Below are 17,933 nucleotides of genomic sequence, written 5' to 3'. Positions count from 1 at the left end.
CAGCAAAAACAGCTTCATTTCAGTAGCAAACTTACCACCACTAACTTTACGAATGACAACCATCTTCCCTTGCACTTGCTACAACTATCCCTTACAGCATTAACAGATTAGCTTACCCATTCTTACTACTTCAATTACTGTTTACACTGCATATGGCAAGTTTCTAAACCTTCTCGTATGCAACAATGTTTATACTGCAATACTTCACTTGCAGCATGTGTACTACAAAACAGACAAACATACTTGTGAGTGTGTTACAATTTAATTATTCAATACGATGTGCTTGATATAGTGATGCAATTATGTTACTATAAACTTTATGACAAAAAAAAAAAATGTAACGACTGTATGGCTCAAATTCTTTCTGGAGCCAGTCGCTGGACCAGCCTACCTACTCAGTTAAGAAAGTGAAATAAATACCATAGGGATATATGCAAGACCTTGCGGCAGTTAAACCTACCCTTTTTCATTATCAAACAAATGCCACCAAAATAAAACATACCCGAAAATACTTTCATAACTTTTCACTAAAAATTCTCTCATTCCTCTTATACTCTCAACCATCTTATTATTCAATTAAACTTCAGGACATCTCTTATTGTACATAACCTCCTCTTCTGCAATACCCACTTTCTGCTTTGAGACCTGTTATTTCATCCTAAACCACATTTATATCAAATTTTTCAATTCTAATATCCAAGTCCTCTTATCTATAAAACGTCACAAATCTTGAAATATATTACAACTGAAAACGTATGACTACTAGTTAATTTTTAAAACTAGTTTATTCTCGACACCACCATGAAGTTAAATTACCTCAATTGTTATACTTCACTCCTGCTTTAGCCCTGACTGTCTGCATCAGAGCAGGGTGACTAACCAGGCTAATATGAAAATTTGTTCTGCCGCATTACTACCAGCAAAAAGACTATGCCACCAGAGATGCAAATATTCTAGATCAGGTCTACATCAATATCAAGCAGGCGTTCTGGGCAAAGCCCCTCCCACACCTTGGTAACGCTGATCACTTATCCATTATGCTGACTCCAGCCTACAATCTATTACTAACCAAAGAGAAACCATCCAAGAAGCAAGGGTTTGGCCAGTTGGTGCAATTTTTGCAGTTTGGGATTGCTTTGAATGCACAGACTGGAACATGTTCAAAGAAGCTGCCATCGTAGATCTGCACACTAACCTGGAAGAGCACATTGAGTTGGTGGCAGGATACATTAAGTGTGTGGACAATGCGGCAGTCACCAAAAGCATCACAACAGCAAACCAAAAACCCTGGCTGAGCTCCTGAAGGCACCCAATACTGCCTTCAAGTCGAGGGATAAGGATGCCCTTAAGTCAGCCAAAGCAAAACTCAGCAAGGGAATAAAATCAGCAAAAAAGGACATATGGTCAGAAGATACACAGCCACTTCAGTGACCTCAGACTCAGACTGTGGCAAGTCATAAAATCCATCACAGACTACTGGTCCATATCAGCATAGTGCAAGGACAATATGGACTTAAACTGCAGTAAAAGCCCCAATAAACCAAATGGAAGAATTACTCTGCTTCAACCCTGCTGATGTCAGAAGAATCATTTGAACGGTAAACCTAAGGAAGGTGGCTGGACCGGACAATATCCTGATCTGGTTACGCAGAGAATGCGTTAATACAGTTATCTCGAAATGACTACCACCCCACAACACTCTTCAGTAGTGATGAAGTGCCTTGAGAATCTCCACAGCAATACCCAGATTTGCTCCAAGTTACTGTACAATAGTACCTTCTACACGGAGGCAACAGATATGGCCAACATACTGGCCAATAGATTCAGTGCCAACTTTACCCCCCCCCCCAAAAAAAAGGGCCAAACACCACCAGAGGAATGCCAGGCACCCAGCATTACTGCAGCACAGGTTAAATCTGCATTGTCCAAGGCCAAGAATACAGCTTCCATGGGACCACATTGTCCAAGCCCAAGAATACAGCTTCCATGGAACCACACAACATCCCTGGCTGTGTTCTACATGAACTACAAAGTGAACTGGCACCATACCTGTGTGCCCTGTTCAATCATAGCCTCACCTCAGGCTTTGTCCCTACAGAATGGTGCACTGCTACAGTCATCCCACTCCATAAAAAGGGGAGCGACTACAGACCCTGGGAATTATCGCCCCTTTACCCTGACGAGTCTGATATGTAAGGCTATGAAGCGCATTATCATGGACCTAATTAACAAGGATACAGGGCATCTCCAAACTCTGGATCTCATGCAATTTGGTTTTGTGAAGGGTAGATCATGCCTGCTCAACCTGGCTGGCTTCTTTGAGTCAGTCATCACAACTGTGGATGAGAGTAGTAGAATAATAGATACTGCTACCATCCAAAGGTCTCCTTCCAGAAATCTCTCACCTAATGTCCACAAACAGCAGGAAAAGACCACCATGACGAAATAAAACAAACTGATTTTAATGTAAAAAACAAGCGCTTTCACATGTACAAAAACACGCTTCCTCAGGTTTTAACAGTGAATCTCAAGGAGTACAAATACATACCAAATCTAGAGCTCATAGGTTAATAGATTAATAGACTAAGACTGATAGATTAATTGTTCCTACAAATAGTAGGAGCAAATAAATGACTCAGTCTTGCTCCTTAAAAACAAAGCATAGCAACGCCTTAACTTCATAACACTACTCCAGTAGAACATTTCAGATGAAAAGTTTAAAAATAGCTAACACCACAAAAGCATAATGCTCTGTCATGTATACAGCATAAACTAAACAAGGTTAATATAACTATAAATGTGTATCTAATATATCCAATACATAAACCCATAAATAATGGTTAAAAATAATATGTACGTATCAGAGAAAACAAAAACAAAATGAAAATAAATGAAAAATGAAATTAAAATACAACTTGATTAATATCAATAAATTATTTACGTCCAGCTAAAACGGACTTAATAATAACACACTGGTTAAGTCCTGGTTCAATATGTGCTCTCATCCTTAAAATCAAACATAATTCAACTGATTAAAGGCAATTCATCTTATCACCCCCCACTTTATTAACATTCACAATCTGCAAGACCCTAAATTTAAATATATGATCTAAGTGTGCAACAACATGCTTATCTAGAGCATTAGATAGATTCAGTTTCCTAATATCATAAACATGATTGTACACCATGTCTTTTAATTTTCTGGAAGTCATACCGATATAGAATGCTGTGCATTTTGTACATGTAGCTACGTATATTAAACTCAAGCTATCACAAGTAGCATGAAATCTGGGGGTAAAAATATAGTCTAGACAAGGGTGAACAAATTGTTGTTCATCAGCAATATGTCTACACATATTACATGGGAAGGTACCATTTCTTAAAAATCCCCTACTTATGTTTTGTTTGACCATTGTCCTTTCAGTACAAAGTAATCTTTTGAGATTCCTACTATTTCTGTATCTGAACCTAGGTGTTTCACCTACAAGCTTAAGAATTTGTGGATCTATAAGTAGAACATTCCAGTTCTTCCTAATAATTTCTGTAATTTTCCTGTTGTCATTGGTATATCTAGTAGTAAAAGCTAATTTTGTCTGATCAGATTTAGTGCTGGTAGCATACTTAAACCTTCGATATCCATTATGTATAGTCTGATATCTACTTGAACTAGCACTCACTGGATTTAATACGGATTCCTTTATATCCTTTATCAGGGTATAAGTATACTCTCGCTCTCCTGGAATACCTCATCCATATGTTCTAATTGCAGGGGTCTTCCAGTGTCATTCCTGCATATATTAACAATCCTTGTGAATTGGCTCTTAATGTTCGGAAATAGAAACAACGTGGGTGCATACTATTAAAATGTAACAGTGCATTCTTCCAACATGGCTTCCTGTACAGAGTAGTTGAAATTAAACCATCTGGATCCTTAAAGATGGTAATATCCAGAAAATCTATCTGGGAGAACTGTGGATGAGAGTAAGGCAGTTCATACAGCCTACCTCAATCTGGCCAAGGCCTTTGATACCATTCCCCACAAGAATTATTGATGGACACAAACTAGGCATCAACCCCTATATCACTAGGTGGGTTGCAAGTTGGCTCATAGATGGAACCCACAGTGTGAAAGTAGCAGACTCCAAGTCAGACTGTCGACCAGTCACGAGTGGAGTCCCACAGGGATCGGTCCTGGGTCCTCATGTTTGGCATCTACTTCTCATAAGAGACTCTGGCTGACCAAGTTTGCCGACGACTGCAAGCTGGTGGCTATTAACTCCCCAAGTGTAGACATCCAACAGAAAGGCCACACTGAGACCAGCAATTTGTGTCAAAACCATAGCCTTAAGCTTAATGCCAAAAAATGCAGTTATTCCCTTTGGGAAAAACTTAAATTACCACACTGATGGTAGCCCACTGAACACTGAAGGTGTTAAGAGATCTGGGACACAGATTGACAGCAACTTCTCCTTCGACCACCACATTGCCACTGTGGTCAGAAAGCCCTATGTGGCACATCTCATTACCAATGGATTTGCATCTAGGAAGAAAGTAGTCATCTTGCTATACTCTTCCCTCATTAAGCCAATCTGAGTACAATGCCCCATTTGGCATGTACCTCACTAAACACCTCCAACAGCTGGAAAGGCCACAAAAATACGTCACGGAACAAATGAACTTTATTTGGGGTTAATCAGTCTAACTGATGGCAGGTTTTTACCCAAAAAGACTGAATGCTCTAATTAAATCTATAAGGTGCTTCAACAAAGTTGTAGCTGAAGGGTGTGCGTGCATACAACAGTTGTAGTTGGTGGGCACACACAAGCATATTATATGTTTATTTTTTATACCCCCCCCCCCGCAACAGATTTGTTTTTTCAACTGAACTGTACAGGTTATAGGTCACATTAAAGGTGGGAAGTTTTGAAATGATTTGTGGTCTCCTGTTTTATCATATCAAAAAAAACTGGCATTTTAATAGGGGTGTGTACACTTTTTATATCCACTGTAAATGCATGCACATCAACCCACCAGACCCAGACTTCTGATTTCCTTTAAAACATTTCTCTCCTTTTAAAAAATGTTCTCAAAATGCTTATCATACTTTCTTTAATGTCATCATACTTGTAAATACACCTTAATTATGCTTAAAATTACCCACCAAAATAACTGCTTGTGACAAGGGCCTAACTGTATAAACAGTTTCCGCACAATAACTCTGTCCTATACAGTTTCTGCACAAGAACTGTCCCATCATTTTTTTTCCATTTATTCCTCATCTGTAACTACAGTCTGTAGTGACATATGATCTCAACTACTAGCCATTCTTCTCCCTCCTAGTATTTCTTTCATATCTTCTTTAAAAAATAAACTTCTTGTGTTAACTCATGCACAAGTTAACAGACAGCCAATACCCACTACTAGGCATCCTTACTGCATAACCCCTTTCATTTAACAAGTTAACGGTCCTCTTCTTTGATTACAGTTCATATTTACCACTACTCACATTTAGCACTACATGCTTTTTACCGGTTTAAAAATCTTTGACAGCAACCTTATAATTTTGTTTGCACCCTCCCATGACTTCGCCTGACACCCAGTCAGCCCATTCATTCCTGCATTACAGGGCCCTCAACCAACCAGGGACTATTACTCTCACACAGCCCATTTGTTCCCACTAGAGAATACCAAACCAGCCTTGCCTTTCCCTAGCAAGAGACTGGGAACAGAGACCAGGCCAGACTGACTATCCTAGTTGGCAGCCTATCTTCTTCCACATTGTACAACCCCCCCCCCCCAGCTCCTCAGTCTGCTACCACTGCCCCCAGAAGGAAAGAGTGCTTCCACAAGCAGAATTCTCTGCAGTTTTACTGACTGGAAGCACCATGACAACATAAGCTCAGCTGACAGACTTCAATGGTATCACCTAGGGCTCCTGCTACGTCACCCAGTGTGGTACAACCCCATCCCCTGAGAGATAAGACCGCAACAACTGCCAATTCCCATCCTCACTGCCCAGACCCCTTATGGACAGGGTCAATCTGTAAAAAGCTGTAAAATCTGCACAATACTCATGGCATAGGCACAAACTCCAAGCCATCCTCCTGCCCCTAGAGGCTATATACTGGGTAAATTGGGTTATACTGGCTAGGCTTGCAAAGTCACTTGTAAGTGCAGTAAGGGCTTTATCACCCGTCACAGAACTAGCAACCTCAACATTCTTGACCTAACTGTGATACTATCGGAACATCTAAAATTATAACATCCTGCCTTTTTTTATGAATGCTATGCCAATACACATATCCTGTCCAAAGGTCCATATTACAGCAAGTGTGCATTGCATTACTTTCTTTTTTTTCTTTTAACTTTCTAGTGTTAACACCACTGCATAATATTTAAACTATGCAGGTTCAAAGACAAATAAAAAATCATTTTTTGCATCTTTCTCCATTACAATTTTCTACTTTTTCTCTCTTACCCTACTCCATATACATTTTCTTTTCTGAGTTAGTATCCAATTCCTTGTCTTCTCCCTTATCTATAATAATGAGTTAACGTTATTAGTCTGTACCATAACTGTCTGCTCTTCCAACTGTTCTTACTCATTACCTTCATTCTCCTGAATGTCTGCCTCTTCAAAGCCTTCATTATTACATTTTCTTCTGCATTTCTACTTCCATCCTCCCCTTCCAGCAACAGGCAAGCCATAAATGGCCCCCTCTCTCTGTAAATCAATTCAGTTTCATTGCATGTCAAGATAACCACACTGGCTATATCTTACTTAGGAGTGCCGTAGATTGTATGTGCCATGTCTTCAAAGGGAAAACATGCCTTTGGTTGACCCTACCATTTTTGCACCTCCCCCCCCCAAAACAAAAAATGTATCACATTAGATAAACACTATCCCTTATTTTCAACACAAAAGGAAGTCCATTATGAAACCTGCAACATTGTCAAGAGTTGATGAAATAAAAACACACAAGTTCATCTTCTCACTTTTTTTTAGCACCTCTCCTTTTCAACTATCAAGTCCAGAAAATATAATCATTCCAGGGCATGTATTTTTTTTTTAATCAAATTCCTTTATAATTTTTTCTGTTGGCAAAAACGCATTTCACACAACATCTCTTCACCCAAAAGATCATCCACTTCGCTCTCCTTCTGTATGCAGACTTTCTCAGCGCAGTATGTCCTCCTCCTTGCCATAAGACATTTATCATACTACCCAATTTTAGTGCAACACACTGACTCACACAGCTGACTGAAGCACTGTCACAGAGTACACTCAGACTCAACTACTTCATTGACCAAGTGTGTTTTTCCCCACTACTTTGAGTTCAACCCCACTAGAACCATTACCTGTGTATTTCAGCAACCAATGCCCTCCAAAAATTATTTCCATTTTTTTTAATCACCAACACACTAAAATACATCTCTACCAGCTCACACCACAAAAGTTCTTAAATGCCTTTTATCTTCTTTGTTTAATACCTGCATTCATTCAGTATCCTCCACTGTCAGTCATTATCTCCATTACATGTACAGACTTGCTTTTCTCAATTTCGTCAGACACTACAGGTCTGTTTGTTTATTAATGCCAGTGGGCTTGAACGGAATTTCACCCAGCCAGGGTGGTCAAATTTCTTGTAGTCAACAAAAATACCACCAGAGCAATCTCTCAAAATGTCCTCTGCTGCCTACAGAAATATTAATGGAAACAAAGTAAATGAAATTACTTTAGGACAAATTGTTTTTAATTCTATCTGAAAAGGCAATGGCTCTGCAGAACGGGAGGGCTGAAGAATGCTTTTACTCTAGACCGTTTTCAACTTGGACTAGCTTTCAGTGTTCTGCAGTAAGGGATTTACAGAAAGAAGTCTGAAAGCAACTTTCAACCTATTCTGAAATGTGTTTTTTGTCCTGTGTAGCTTTTGCAACAGTCAGATAACGCAAACTATGTAATAACTACAACATTACTTAGCACCTGGCAAAACCAGGCCATCATTTACAGCACAATCATGAAACAAACTAAGTGGTACAAAAACTGAAACCAAAACTATACCTAAAACTTCACCATCTAAAAAGATAACTTTCTGAAGCTAGTTGGGCGTCACTTGGAAACCTCCATAGCAGGATGACAAAGTGTACATTTGTATTTCTCACTTGGAGAACAGGGAAAATTCTCACCTTTAAGAAAACTGTACATAATACAGTAACAGGAAAAACTCTTGCCTTAACATCTGAAATTGATAATGCAATATTTCTTGCAACACTGGTTTTCAGAGTTGTTTCAGAGAGGTGTTTGGATACAAATTTTCCATTATGCACTTGTGATATGAATAAAGTCCACTAAATCCAATTCAGAAAAGGGAGAGACTACAACTATAGGCAAGTAGGATAAAAGTTAAGACTAGATGGGTCAATAAGCAAAAAAAAAAAAAAAAAAAAAAATCTGCAAACTGGTTATGAAAGAAAGGGTGAAGCTTTCTGGGTTAATGGATGCTAAGGCCACTAAATATCAAACTGCTCAACTCAAAAAAGCTACACTATCTTCTAGAGATTCAACATTTCTTCTGCTGAAAACACTAATCTGGGAGGATGGCAACTTGTTTTTAAAAAGGAATTTTAAAAAATTACACCTGGGAGACTTTTTAACTGTATAACGAGTCTATTTCTGTGTGCCCACTGCCCTTTCCTTTATGTGATTTCTCTCTCAAGTTCTCTGTAGGCTACAGCAGGTGGAATAAGACTACATAAGGAGGGGGGCAAATTTTTTTTTGCTGAAGAACGCTTCCACTTCAGTGTAATCCTTGTTCTACAGTCTGAAGTTTAGTGCAGTGCAGATTTCTATTCTACTCTGCGTGCAGCAGCCAGTTCTGCAGCAGTTCCAGTGTGCAAAAAGCACTCTTTTCAAATAAGATCAAATAAAACCCCTACATAAGATCAAATAAAACCCCTACAAAAGAAACTTCACTTGTAAATATCCAAAACACTTCATAAATGCAGAAAGCCATGGGCTCAATTCCCACACCAAGTAGATAACATTCTTAAAAAAGAAAACAGGCAGTCGAGTCTCAACTGGACAGGAACCAGTTAAAAGTTCTAAATTTCTGACCAAACAAAAACTACAGCACTATCATGTTATCAGACAAAACAAGGTATTATAAACACAGCCCATACATATTCCCCTACATTGTAGAATAAATCAAGCTATGCACTTTTAGAAAGCTTTTGAAAACTTAAAGATACGCGACACACATGGATACAAAACATTTTAACAGTATCATTGTATACCACAACACAAACATAGAAAAAATGTATTAATTTAAATTGAGGTGGGGTGGGGCAAGCCTTTTGCTCCTCCCACAACAGGCTATGCCAAAACACATGCGATTCTAAACACACTAATTCCAAAACTATGCAAATTCAGGATCAGGGGAAAACTCCCTCATGTTTTAAGTGCGTTGTAGCCACGCATTAGAACATTCAATTTAAGTGATAAAATGTTACTTTAGTTTGAGGATACAGCATTTAATACTGCTGCTGATTAGATGTCATGTCACCAGCACACATAAAACAGCCTACAAGCCTCTCAAAGATGAGACTCAAAACTGAGATGCAATTCATTTAAAAACAAAAAGCTCTCATTCAAAAGGAAAGACTAAAGCCAGGAATGGAGAGCTTTGTTCCAAGAAGCTCACCCCAGGACACGTGTTGCACAATTTACAAGCTACACATTCTGGCAATTTAGCAGTTAACCACCAAGTTTTCTTCATATAGTTAAGCTACAGGAGGGCTAGCTGCCTTTTTTTATCGATATGTTAAAATGAAATAAAAGCTCTCCCTCTGGAAAAATAATCCAAACTAGACACTACAAAGTATTTTCTAATTTCTACCTACTTAGACTAACAATTACCAAGTGTTGCAATCAAAACACTTTACATCACTCTTCAAAGACAAATTAGTAATGGGTTAAAAACTCTATTCTGTACCTACTCTATCACGTACTCTTTAGTACACTGAACTATTACCAATAATCTTTATCAGGATGATGCATTTTACAGCTGATTTCCCATTATACAATAAAAGACTGACACTATTAGACTCACAGTGAAGTATGGTGGTACCCCTTCACAAAAGATGTGAGAATTAAAAAAAGGATGTGTATATAAAGAGTGACTTGACAAGCAAACAGCTTTCCTCCATTAGCAAACTCAAGTTAGTATGCAATATTCACCTGCCAAAACCACCAGCATTACCCAGTAACAGAATAAAATACTGTGCAATTCATCCTATACATCCCAAATCAATTGCTGACTTTTTACTCATCTTGTCGACCAGATTAGGACCACTAGGCCAGTGAATGCTTTGGGAAGTCTCATTTCTAAAATTCTACATAAAAATGTGAAATATTTCTCCTATTTTAAGGTAGCAGGAACGTGAAAGGAAATATATTTCTGATAAAGCATGCCTTTCCACTAAAACTTCCAACAGCTGTAGTAGTATTAGCGCTAAGCATTCCTCCAACATACTGTTCAGTTACTGTTAACTCGAGACAAACCGGGTCAGTTAATTTAAATAAATCCATGTTGCAGTCTTCCCTACAATTGTGGTGCACAGCCAGCTCTCTCAAAACTGTAGGAACCTAAAACATATTTTAACCAGCAAAACTAATTTATGCTAATAAGTACCACCATATACAACAACAGTTTACATTTTTATACAAGAAAAAAAAATGTATCACATATATAAGAAATGATGTTTCAAACCCTTGACTACTTTTCAACAGCTTAATACAAGACAAGTGCTCCAGAGGATCTAGGTTCAACTACCAGCTGAGGCAAGCAAGCACTTTTACAGTGTTCCGCTCCTAAATTTTGTCCAAAATCATCTGAAAGTAGCTACTCAGGGTGTGTGCTGATGTACTTGAGTACTTCCATTCCCCTGTAAAGTTCTCAAAGTCTGTTTGGTCCCCCCCCCCCCGTGAGCATATTCTTTACTTACATAATATTTCAACAGTATTACAAATAGGTTTAAAAATCACTCTGAAAGCACATCTGTACGTAACTAGAGTGTGTCATTTTGTAAACACAAACTTATACAAATTTCTGACAAAATACATTAAATTTTAACTCACTAAAGTGGCATAACTACAATCTTAGCAGAAACATTAAGACTGTACTCCATACAGAGTAAAAAACAATTCAAGTATAATAAAAACAATTCAAGTACTCTGGTTTGCATAAAGCTTCAGTAATATGAATCTAGAGTTGCCACACGACAGTTGGTTATCAGTAATACAGACGTACGAATTAGGCAAGCTATAAAAATAAAATAAGCACTGTCGGTATAACGTAGGCGTTCCTCTCAGCAAAGAACCAGTTAATATAAAGCTTAAAGGTTACATCTACACTTAGAAAACACACTCTTATATGCAGGACACCACCAGCATCCCACAATGCACTCAGCACTGTAAAAAAAAGACTATGAATCACAAGTACTACAAGTGCTGGACTCCATCCAGCAACTAAAACCTAAAACTCATCTACCAAAAAACAGAATCAGAACCTAGCACTTGAGATGAACAATGCCAAACAAATAAGCAAAGTCAAGTACACAAGTTCCAAGATCATACCAAATATTCTAATGAAAGTAAACAAACGCATAGTATTTCCCCAAAATACATGGGAAATGTATAATAAGGCCAAAGCAACAAATAAAAAAAGTGACAGCCGATACAAAAATGTTTCTTCATCTTTCAACTCACACGGAAATGAAACGTGGAAATAAACACAATAATGCACAAGTATAGCAACTTGGAAATAAAGCCTTCCGGACGGAGCTCATACGGCAATGCAAACTATTAGAATAAAGCACGAACCGTTCATGAAGTAAATAAAGAAGTTCAGAAAAGCTTATGATGATCGGCCAAAGCAAATCAGATCATACAATACATTTTACCGTTTATGCTGCTAGACAAATCTAAAATAACTGACTCCCGAGTCTGTACAGATAATCCAAAATAAACTAGAAAACTTTGTGCTACACCAACGCTTTTCATAAGCGCCCTACCCCCACCTTTCAAGAGAGAGAGGTACAGCATGCATAATAAATGTGCATTAATAAAGCTTTAAAAGCCTAGAAACATATGACAGTTTCACTCCTTACTGGACAGAAAGTTGAAACTGAAATTGAAATCAAATAGTCTTTCCCGATCCATCAATTGCAGGTAAAAAAAACACAAACTAAAAAATACACTGGCGCTACTAAACAATAATAAAAATGAGATGTCTCATGCATGGCACTTATTAATCTTTCAAATGCAGCAACCCTTCATCTTAAAAAGGGCATAGATACACCCCCCCCCATCATACACCAGTACTGGCATGTATGCACCAGCATGCATTCAGCAGTAATAGTTTATACATAGGAGTGTAAAAAAAGCTCAGTACGCCACCACCTGTACAGAAAGCTGCGACCCATGGCGAGTTTATACAGTGTATACTACGGGATGACAAAACAAGCGCCCTGTGAGTAAAAATATTAGAGAGATTATTCTTAATATACTACAGGCTACCTGCATTATTTCAAGCCCGTCTACCCCACCCCCACTATGGACTAGTGGTTGGTGGTTCAGTTAAATCACCGGCCCGCTCCTTGGCTTAGCAGTTTTTGCGTTCAGTTAGTTTATTAAAACAAGTTGACTGAAGCTGCTGCCTGTGTTACACTTCGCCACCACAACCTCTCCCTCCCCCTTCCCACTCCAACAACAGACAGACAAAAAAAAAAAAAAAAAAAAAAAAGAGTGAAACACACAGAGCTAAGTACGAGAGCCGTAACCCCTCCATCACAAAACCACAACATCTAAGCAATAAGTTCAACAAACACAGAGAAGATTCATATTTATAGGAAATTTCAAATTATACAAAAAAGCTGATATACTCCACCCTCACTGGAATCTCAGTTAGGAACTCTAACGGAAACTCCTCATGGAATTTTCAATTCATTTCCGGCTTTGTTTTTTTTCTGTTCCTCCTTTCAGCTCTTTACATTAATATATATTTTTTAAAAGATAAAAACTGTGATACACTTAAAAAAAAAAAAAAAAAAAAAACAAGAACTCTTCTTCAATCCCATTCACCCCGAGCCGCAGTACCAAACCGTATCCCTACGCACGGGCCCGAGCGCGCTAGCGAGAGAGGAGCGGAGTGGGGGGGTATGCGCGTGCAAGTGAACCAATGCGCCTGCGCGCGTGCACGCAACAGAAGAAAAGCGTTCAGAAGCCTAACAAGTGTGCATTTGAGAGAAAGTAAAATAAGAGGACAAGCGGGAAAGCGGTACATGCGCGTGTCAGTGGGGCCAGGTCTGGTCTTCTTATGATTTAAGTTAGAAAAAGTAAGAATACATTGCTTTCAATTGTTATGAATAAGCAGGAAAAAGAAACCATAAAGAAAGGGAAAGAAGAAAAACCACCACAGTGGAATGGAGTTCAGGGTAGTGGGAGAGTGCGGACTCTTTAACGCTTCTGTATGGCGAATTTATTTCACTTTGCCTAAGGAACGGGGGTAGTGCGGCTCCCATTGCCTAGGGAAAAAACCCGGATGTAAAGTGAGTGAAACTAAAGTAGAGTGAAGTAGAACAGTAAGCAACTCTGCTGGTGTTCAGGAGAGTCAGAAGAAAAACCTGCCACATGCGTTATAATACTAAATAAATCTGAGGAAGAAAAGGAGAGCAGCATTCTAAGAGGAACTGCGCGATATACTTCTCAGATTTAGGAGCCCCATTCGTGGTGGGCGTAAGAAAAGTTACGGCTTTATTTAATGAAAATTGCGCCTAGTGCTGCAGCGGGATATGGTTATCAGACGCAGGAAATTCTTAAGCAGAAGATCAGCAGTTCTATGATGCTGAGTGCTTGAGGTAACTTACAAAGGACATACACTGCCGTAATTTTTATTCACAATTTGTCGCGATCGTGTACCGTGATCTCTCATCAATTTGTTAGCAGTTAACAAATCTCTGCTTCTTTCCTCTGGTTGATTCAAATATAAATATTGAGCACAACTCCTTTCAATAATGTGGATTTGTAAGTTTTTGGAAAGAGTTGTTACTGATCTGAAGAAAAACGATGCTTCTGTCAAAGATTGCATTAGATGATAGCTGACTGTAGGTAAAGCGAAACAGATCAGAAATACTTACCAAACTGGAGGAGAATATTAAAATGCCGGTTTATTGCAGGATACTTCGCTGTCATCTGCGCTTTCCAGTCTTTATAAGAATGGACCAATGCCTGCTCGATCGAGAATGTGTCAGTTTCTATATGAAGTGATTTTTTATATGTTTATACATAACACGGGTGCATACAAAAATGTGTATTTTGTTTTTGTGTGTATGATTTATATTTAGAATGAAATGTACAACATATGTTGTTTATCCTTTTCAGTGTCATTGCGGCTGATAGCTAGAGCCTGTCGTAACAAACAGTGGAAGTAAGACAAAACCATTGCTGAACTGGTGTTGTTCCATTAAAGGATATATGCATAACTCTCTCTCTGTCACTACCATGTGTTTGTAATCGTGTGTATGTGCGCATGTATTTTACACGCAAATAAGTTATGTGCATTTATACGTAGAAAATATGCACATATTATTATATACGCGTATAGTACAGTTATTCCATATTATGTGAGCACTTAGTACAAGCGCATATTTTGCGTGTGTAAAATTGTCTTCCTCAAAATTTGTATTTTGTGTTTATGAGGTAAAAAATTACGGTTATTCCTCCCAAAAGTAAACTAAGTGAAACTGTGTTTATGCATATAAAAATATACATGTGATGTTTTCATTGAATTGCATTCGTATGTGTTAGCTCTGGCCTTGGACATTTTATCTTCGTCGTTTATTTATGCATGTTTTGTTGATCAGTTTAGCCCCTCTAGACTTTTCGGGGGGAGACCCAGGCTGTTTTTTCAGATGAATACAAAAATTTGACTAGGAGATGGGAAATTCAAGATTAAGGGGAAGGATGATATTATTATTATTTTTTTATGAGATATGTTTTAGATTAAGCAGTTAGAGGTGGGCAAGTCAGAGCCAGCTTAAGCCTGAATGTAAGCACAGCTCTGGCTTCTGATCCAGTAGGACGAAGAGCTAAGCCGCAACTGTAAGTTGTACATTTTTTTTTCATAACTGCTGTTTATTCAGATCAGACCTGCAGACTGAGAGTGCTTTCTATTTGGTCCTTTATGTGTGTTTCTAAGCATTGTGGTTGGCTGGAATAACAAAGAGGGTGGTGCCACTTGCCACAGTGCTGAAAAGGAAGATTCAAACGTTTTTCATGGGAGAGGACTATTGCAAGACAATGTAGTTGGGCAATTCTTTTGTAAAAAGATTTGCAGTTCATTTTTAGTAGGAGGGGGTGCATTTTTTCCTTTACTCCAGAGTGCTAACATGCTTCCACAGAGGGACAGGAGGCTATTTCAGTGAGAGAGGGATCAATAAGGATGGTATGGGCAGAATTTTTATGTGATTCTGTTTTTATCAAGTAAGCCCTTAGTCTCTTAGTTGTCCCTTATCTTACCTCAATGCAGTGAATCTCCTAGAGGTGCTTGGTATGTTTGGGGGTGAGTGTGTGTTCAAGTGCAACATTTTGAAATTATTGTAGCGATTTTCTCTCCCCCCCCCTCTTTCTTCACCATTAAGAATCAGGGATGTTCAAAGAATTATGCTGCCTTTTGGGGGAAGGGATATGGAGGCGTCTTGTACATGCAAGCACAAGGTCATCATATAATCACTGCTGGCAAATAAGTGTTATGATTTCTGAGGGCAGTGTATGTGTTTACCAATCACACGTTGAAATAGCAAAATATACTGTGCAGTTCTTGCATTTTTCATTCTTTTCTTTCTGAGAAATTAGTGTTCAGAAAGAAACGGTCATTTTTGTAATTGCAGTAATGGTTGATATTGGTTTGTTGGAGGGTAGTATCTATCAAAGAACAATGTTTGCCATTATTTTTATATTTTGTACAACTTCACAGTCAGAGGTGGTATACCTAATCAGAAGGGGCACAGTCCTCTGAGACAAGTGTGTGTATTTTGTACCCAAATAGGTTAAGAATACTGATTTATTATTACTAGTACTGTGGGGTCCCATGTTGGAACTGAAATATTTTTCTTACATAAACCTAACAAAATCCACCAATTCACAATGCTTTTTTGTTGTTCCTTTTAGGCAGTGCTTATAATTTTTTACCTTTAGGCTATTTGACAATTTCTTGCAAAGTGTGGTGAAATTGTTGTGCACTAAATAATCATTAAAACAGAAGGTGAAAAATGATTTTTTCTTCCACTAGTCAGGTCAGCATTCCTGTTCCTGCCCAAGTAGTGTTGTACTGGTATGCTCATCTTCTTATAATTTTTTTCTCCATTTTTCATGGTCAGCAAACCTTTAGCTTGGTGAATGGGTGCAAGCTATTACTAAGTGTGATCGACATACTGTCAGCATTTATTTATTTGAGTGAATACTGGCAATGCCAGTGTCCAGCTGTAACTGTAGTGTTTTCCTTTTATCGAAATAATCTCTTGACTTCCAGACAATTATTTTTAACCGAGCTACTTTTTAAATAGTTTGCTTTGGCTTGGCGCAAAGAACCAAGCCAGACCCATGACTCGGCTCTTCTTCAAAAAATCCCAGGCTTGCCCACTTTTAGAAGCAGTTATGCATATGTGATCACATGGTAAACTGACTATAACAGCTTTGTTCTAGTTTAAATATGAATTTAATTCAGAAACCCACTATTTTTCCAGTACTCACAATGGGATCTTTCCCATCCACCTGACCTATCACTACCTTTAGGTAGATGGTACCTCAGTTTAATTTGTCATTCTAACGATGTCACTATTGGCATTAGTGGAAAAACAAATCCAAACTACTAGTGTGGAGAAACAACCCACAGTTTTATGGTCATTTAGCATCAAAGGTCAGTGTGCTGTTAAGCCACTGACATTGCTCTGTTGAGTTACTGTAACCCTCCTCTCTCGAGTAATGCTTATACTCCCCATAACAGGTGTTTTATCCTCCAGAATTAAGGATTTGTAGCAGTTCAAACTATCAGAAATCAGCAGTTTTTCATTTTATAGCCGTTAACTGTGGCTTACAGTATGATTTCAAATGTACTGTGTCATAATAGGATGCAGTGCCTCATCTTTGTAATTTTGACTACAATACGTTTATCAGACTGGCATTCAGTTTCTTTCATTCCACACTCCTAATTGTTTCCTAATAAACAGGTGGGCTTATCCATAGACCATTCTGAGTCATTGCCCAGTATCTGTGTGTGTGTGTATTTAAAAAAAAAAAAAAAAAAGTATATATATTATGGAGTGCAATAAAAAAATGCATATTTGGTAAACCCACCCTATTTCTGTTACTTTTTAAAGATAATGCAAACTCCACAAACTCCATGCATAAATCATAAACACTGACACCTCTCAAGACCACCTAAAATGACCTCCAGCCTCAAATTTGCACTTAAAATAACCAATTAAAAAAAAAAGAATTGCAGACTACACTTCCAGTTCACAACCACACAAAAAAAAAAGGTAGGGATACTCCAGAACACTCTAGCATACCCAAAACAATCCCTAAACCCAAATCTATACTTAAACTTAACTTAAAAACCGAAATGCAGAACATATTTTCAATTAACTACAGTGTTAAAAAAAAATACACACAAAATATACAAAATCCATATGATTTTCCCCCAAAACAATCCACGTAAGACAGTCCCTTACAAAGTAAAGTTTATCTTTTTAGTGCAAAAGGCTTGAAATAAAAGAATAAAAATAACGGTAACTACAGCTAGCCAATCAGAGAACGGTATTACAAACTTACAAGCCCATCTAAACTAAGACTACCTATAAACAACTAAACTATA

The 17,933-nt window shown here is 38.1% G+C and overlaps 1 long non-coding RNA gene across 1 annotated transcript in view; it reads right to left on the bottom strand.

Annotated features, from left to right (window-relative positions):
• Positions 1-13,182, bottom strand: part of LOC122811074 — a 386,835-nt gene extending 373,653 nt beyond the window's left edge. The window contains exon 1 of the long non-coding RNA XR_006366198.1: positions 12,954-13,182. This is a non-coding gene — a long non-coding RNA (uncharacterized LOC122811074). The remainder of the gene's footprint in view (positions 1-12,953) is intronic.
• Between the last annotated feature and the right edge of the window lie 4,751 nt (positions 13,183-17,933).

This window comes from Protopterus annectens, chromosome 9.part0 (assembly GCF_019279795.1).
Source record: "Protopterus annectens isolate FY-2018-M chromosome 9.part0, PAN1.0, whole genome shotgun sequence".
In the NCBI taxonomy this organism is placed as follows: Eukaryota; Metazoa; Chordata; order Ceratodontiformes; family Protopteridae; genus Protopterus; species Protopterus annectens.
Note: the sequence above shows the minus strand (reverse complement) of the source record. Positions and strands in the feature narration are given on the sequence as shown.